Source organism: Channa argus, chromosome 10 (assembly GCF_033026475.1).
Source record: "Channa argus isolate prfri chromosome 10, Channa argus male v1.0, whole genome shotgun sequence".
NCBI classification, from domain to species: Eukaryota; Metazoa; Chordata; class Actinopteri; order Anabantiformes; family Channidae; genus Channa; species Channa argus.
In genome coordinates, this window is record NC_090206.1 from 14,908,293 (window position 1) to 14,914,579 (window position 6,287).

Consider the following 6,287-nt stretch of genomic DNA (forward strand, 5'->3'; position numbering starts at 1 on the left):
GTTTTGTAGTTTTTTAATTATTATCAATAGTTACCAATTCATTCATGTTATACAGTATGAGCAATTCTTGACTGTATCTGTATTTTTTAAGTTTTACCTACGTTTTTATTTTCACATATATCTCTTAGTGAAAACCTTATTCAATGGTGAATCAGGCATTTTTATTTTACTTACAGTCACTGGCCACTTTATTAGGTACACATGTACAATTTAAAGCAATATATAAAATTATATAAAATAATATAAGATTATTTGGAGTCATCCCTTAACACATCCATCTTAATTATCATTTGTACTATTAAGACATCACTAGAAACTGCTAGATACATCTTCCAAACAGCACAGGACACAAAACAACTTATCGGTAGAAAACACACACACTCAAACAATGATCAACTAACTCCGGCTACAGTGTCTTGCTAAAGGATTCTTTGACAAGTGACATGAGGAGCCAGGAATCAAACCAACAAGCCTGGGATTTGTGGACAAGTGCTCTACCTCCTGAGCATTTTGGATATGTGTCAGTTCACAGCAGTTCACCAATTTATCCCACCTTATTATATGACAACAGGTCTGAATATGTTTGCTAATCATATGAATGTTTCAGTTAAGTAAATTATTTAAAGACAGACAAATGATTTTTTTTCCACTGTGAAGTGCACCCTTTGCAGCCAGGTCCTAAAATGAGTAAAATGCTGCTGCGGTAGTCACCACTGCCAGGGTGTCAGTGGAGGAAACATATGGTAACCACAACTGTCCTAGTTAACCACAGCTCACTTTAACTGCTTAAAAGATGTGCACTCCAAATTTGTGCAGAGAGTAGGATATAGTGAGGGCCTTTTTGAGGATCACATGCTTTTCAAAGACATTTGGAGGGCTTCACCTTATTAACCGATTTGCTTCATGTTCCTTGTGATATTATGCATGTAATGAACAATTTGTAGTAAGTATGGTGCATAGCATAGCACCTAATGCCTGTCCTGATGCTGCCTTTTTTTTTTAGCTTTGCTTTCTAGTACATGTCATAATGCAACCGCAAGGGGCACAAGCCAGTGTCTTCTTGTGCCAGTCCCAAGTCTGGATAAATGCAGAAGGTTGTGGCAGGAAGGGCATCAGACGTAAAACACATGCCAAATCAAACATGCGATTCGTGACAAAGACTTCCATACCGGATCGGTCGGGCCCCGGGTTAACAACGACCGCCACCAGTGCTGTTGACCTTCAGGGTACCGGTGGAAATTGGACTACTGTTGGTCGAAGATGAAGAAGAAGAGGAGGAAGGTGTGTTCGTAGGCAGAGAGAGAAGAGGAAAGCTAAGAATGTAGGACTGACAGTAGGGACTTTGAATGTTGGTACTATGACAGGGAAAGCTAGGGAGTTGATCGACATGATGCAGAGAAGGAAGGTGGACATACTGTGTGTCCAGGAGACCAGGTGGAAAGGTAGCAAGGCTAGAAGCTTAGGAGCAGGGTTCAAGTTGTTCTACCATGGGTCAGATAGGAAGAGAAATGGAGTAGAAGTTATACAGAAAGAGGATTTTGTGAGAAATGTTCTAGAGGTGAAAAGAGTATCAGACAGGTTGATGAGTCTGAAGCTGGACGTTGAAGGGGTGATGTTCAATGTTGTGAGTGGTTATGCCCCACAGGTAGGATGTGAGTTAGAAGAGAAGGAGAAATTCTGGAGTGAGTTAGATGAAGTGATGCAGAGCATCCCCAGAGGTGAGAGAGTGGTGATTGGTGCAGATTTCAATGGGCATGTAGGTGAAGGGAACAGAGGTGATGAGACTGTTATGGGCAGGTTTGGTGTTCAGGACAGGAATTCAATTCAATTTCAATTCAACTTTATTTATATAGCGGCAATTCACAACAAAGTCATCTCAGGGCACTTTTTAGAATAAAGTCAAGATTATAAAGATATATAAAGAGAACCCAACAATTCCCCCTGGAGCAAGCCATAGGCAACAGTGGAGAGGAAAAACTCCCTTTAACGGAAGAAACCTCCAGCAGAACCAGGCTCAGGGTGGACGGCCATCTGCCTCGACCGGTTGGGGTGAGTGGAAAGGGGAGAGAGAAAAGAACAGAGCAACAAAAAGCAACAAAAAAACATCGGGCAGATTGGTAGGACCAGTAGCTGCACGCTGGAAGACAAACAGCTTCAAAGCCGGGGGACACCTGCAGAAAGGGACAGAGAGAGGGGGACAGAGGAGGACAAAGACAACTACGGGAGAGAACACACAGAGTTAATGACATACAGTGGTGACAATTGCGGGATGAAAGGAAAGTTTTAAGCCTAGACTTAAAAGTAGAGAGGGTGTCTGCTTCCCGAATCTGAACTGGGAGCTGGTTCCACAAGAGAGGAGCTTGATAGCTAAAGGCTCTACCTCCCATTCTACTTTTGGAAATTCTGGGAATCACAAGTAGGCCTGCATTTTGAGAGCGAAGTGGTCTACTGGGATGATATGGTGCTATGAGGTCTTCTATATATGATGGAGCCTGACCATTCTGAGCTTTATATGTAAGAAGCAGGGTTTTAAATTCTATTCTACATTTAATGGGAAGCCAATTGAGAGAAGCTAGTGAAGGTGAAATATGATCTCTCTTGCTAGTTCCAGTCAGCACTCTTGCTGCAGCATTTTGGATTTATTGCAGGCTCTTTAGGGAGTTACTGGGGCATCCTGAAAGTAGGGAATTACAGTAGTCCAACCTAGAGGTAACAAATGCATGGACCAGTTTTTCGGCATCACTTTGAGACAGGATGCTCCTAATTTTGGCAATGTTCCGTAGGTGGAAGAAAGCTGTTCTAGAGATTTGTTTTATATGTGAGTTAAAGGACAGATCCTGATCAAAAATAACTCCAAGGTTCCTTGCAGTAGTACTGAAGGGACAGACTTAGGCCATCTAGTGTAACAATATGGTTGGACATCATATCTCTGAGATTTTTGGGCCCAAATACTATGACTTCAGTTTTGTCTGAGTTTAAAAGTAAAAAATTGTGGGACATCCAGGCCTTTATGTCTTGTAGGCATGCTTGAAGCTTTATTAACTGATTATTTTCATCTGGTTCCATAGATAAATATAGCTGGGTATCATCAGCATAACAGTGGAAATTTATGGAGTGTTTTCTAATAATGTTGCCTAAAGGAGACATATATAAAGTAAAAAGTATTGGTCCTAACACAGAGCCTTGTGGAACTCCATAGCTAACCTTTTATGTGCATGGAGGATTCATCATTAACATGAACAAATTGAAATCTATCAGATAGATAAGATTTAAACCAACCTATTGCAGTTCCTGTAATTCCAATTTCATGTTCCAGTCTCTGTAATAAAATGTTATGATCAATGGTATCAAATGCAGCACTAAGATCTAACAGAACAAGTATAGAGATGAGTCCAGTATCTGAGGCCATGAGAAGATCGTTGGTGACTTTTACCAGTGTTGTTTCTGTACTATGATGAACTCTAAATCCTGACTGAAAGTCTTCATACAAATTATTCCTATGAAGGTGATCACATAATTGTTTTGCGACTACTTTTTCAATTATTTTAGAAATAAAGGGGAGATTAGATATTGGTCTGTAATTGGCTAAAACACCTGGGTCAAGACAGGGTTTTTTAAGTAATGGTTTAATTACAGCTACCTTATAGGCCTGTGGTACATAGCCTGTAGCCCATAGGAATGCAGAAGGTCAGATGGTGGTTGACTTTGCAAAGAGGATGGAAATGGCTGTAGTAAACACTTTCTTTCAGAAGAGGCAGGAACATAGGGTGACGTACAAGAGCGGAGGTAGAAGCACTAGGGTGGACTACATCTTGTGTAGACGCTGTAATCTGAAAGAGATCAGTGACTGTAAAGCATTGGTAGGGGAGAGTGTAGCCAGACAACACAGGATGGTGGTGTGTAAAATGATGCTGGTGGTGAGGAAGATGAAGAGGACTAAGGAAGAGCAGAGGACGAAGTGGTGGAAGTTGAAAAAGGAAGAATGTTGTGTAGTTTTCAGGGAGGAGCTGAGACAGAATCTGAGTGGTTTGGAGGTGCTTCCAGATGACTGGACTACTACAGCTAATTTGATCAGGGAGTCAGGTAGGAGGGTACTCGGTGTGTCATCTGGAAAGAGGAAAGCGGACAAGGAGACTTGGTGGTGGAACGAGGAAGTTCAGTAGTGTATACAGAGAAAGAGGTTAGCTAAGAAGAAGTGGGACACTGAGAGGACTGAAGAGAGTAGACAGGAGTACAGGGAGATACAGCGTAAGGTGAAGGTAGAAAGAGCATATGAGGACTTGTATGCTAGGTTGGACACTAAAGAGGGAGAGGTGGATTTGTACAGGTTGGCCAGACAAAGAGATAGAGATGGGAAGGATGTGCAGCAGGTTAGGGGTGATTAAAGATAAGGATGGAAATGTATTGACAGGTGCCAGGAGTGTGATGGGAAGATGGAAGGAGAACTTTGAAAAGTTGATGAACGAGGAAAATGAAAGGGAACGAAGAGTAGAAGAGGTGACTGGTGTGGAGCAGGAACTAGCAAAGATTAGTAAGAGTGAAGTGAGGAGGACGTTGAAGAGAATGAAGAGCGGAAACGCCGTTGGTCCTGATGACATACCTGTGGAGGTATGGAAGTGTCTAGGAGAGGTGGCAGTAGAGTTTCTGACTAGTTTGTTTAACAAGATCTTGGAGAGTGAGAGGATGCCAGAGGACTGGAGGAGAAGTGTACTGGTGCCAATTTTTAAGAACAAGGGAGATGTGCAGAGCTGTGGCAACTACAGAGGAATAAAGCTGATGAGCCACACAATGAAGTTGTGGGAAAGAGTAGTGGAAGCTCGGCTAAGGGTAGAGGTGAACATTTGTGAGCAGCAATATGGTTTCATGCCTAGAAAGAGTACAACAGATTCAGTATTTGCTTTGAGGATGCTGATGGAGAAGTACATAGAGGGTCATAGGGAGTTGCATTGTGTCTTCGTAGATTTAGAAAAAGCGTATGACAGGGTGCCGAGAGAGGAGCTGTGGTATTGTATGAGGACGTCTGGAGTGGCAGAGAAGTATGTTAGAGTGGTGCAGGACATGTATGAGTGAAGTGTTACAAACATACATGAGAACCATCAACACAGAAAGATCAGATTTGAATGCTTTTGCATTGTGTCCTTAATGAGGAAAGCTGACATGTGGATAGAATAGCAGAATAGAATAGAATAGGCTTTCTTGTCATTGCTAATGTGAAGCATCATTCAGACGGCAATAGGTCAAACAAGTGATGCCCAGGATCTGAAAGATCTCCTGTGATGGCTTTGATTTCAGACAGGTTCTTCACCTCAGCCCTGTATGCTGTCAACTCTCCGCCAGAGATGAGCCCAACCACGGTGGTATCATTGGCAAACTTGATGATAGCATTTGTTGGGTCGGAAGAAGTGCAGTTATAGGTATACAGGGCATACAGCAGGGGACTCAGCACACATCCCTAAGGAGAATTAGTGTCAGCGTGGTGCAAAGGTGTGCGCCGAATCTGATAGACTGTGGTCTGTTTGTTAAGAAATGTTTAATCCAGGTGCAGGTGGGGTAAAGAGCCTGCAGGTTAGAAAGGTTGGTGACCAATATATCCAGGATGATTGTGTTGAAGACAGAGCTGTAATCCACAAAGAGCATCCTCGCATAGTTCTTCTGGTTTTCCAGATGGCTCATGTTATGTCAACTGCGTCCTCCATGGATCTGTTTGCTATATACGCAAACTGGTGATGGTCAAAGGAGAGTGGAAGCCAGTCTCTAATGTGCTGAGAGACTAGGTGCTCAAAACACTTCATAATAACCGATGTAAGGCCTATGGGTCTGTAGTTGTTGACTATCAATTGTTTGTCTCCCTGACATGGCATATGTCTCGTCTTTGTCAGCCTGGCCTCAGTACTGAAAAGTAACCTGGAGTTCTTTTACCTCTAATGCTGAAGAATGGGGAGTTCTGGTGCTACAGAATGCTATTTATGTTTAATTGTATATTAAATTATCCAAGCTAAGCAGAATCTTCTAAATTAGTGGAAAACCATTTATTTTCCAGCTTTGGTGATACCTGCTTTAAGGTGCAGGATTGTGAATTGTACCATGAAGCTACCCTCCTGATTCACTGAGATAAAGCATTATGCACAGTGAGGATGCAGCATTATCAACAGGATAATCAGCTTAAAAATGAGTACAGTGTACAAGTGTCATTACCAAATAAATTGTCATCCTATTGTTTTTATTTGATTGATGAAAGCCTCAATTACCAGAAAAAGAACACATGAAGAAAGGATGTGGCCACATCA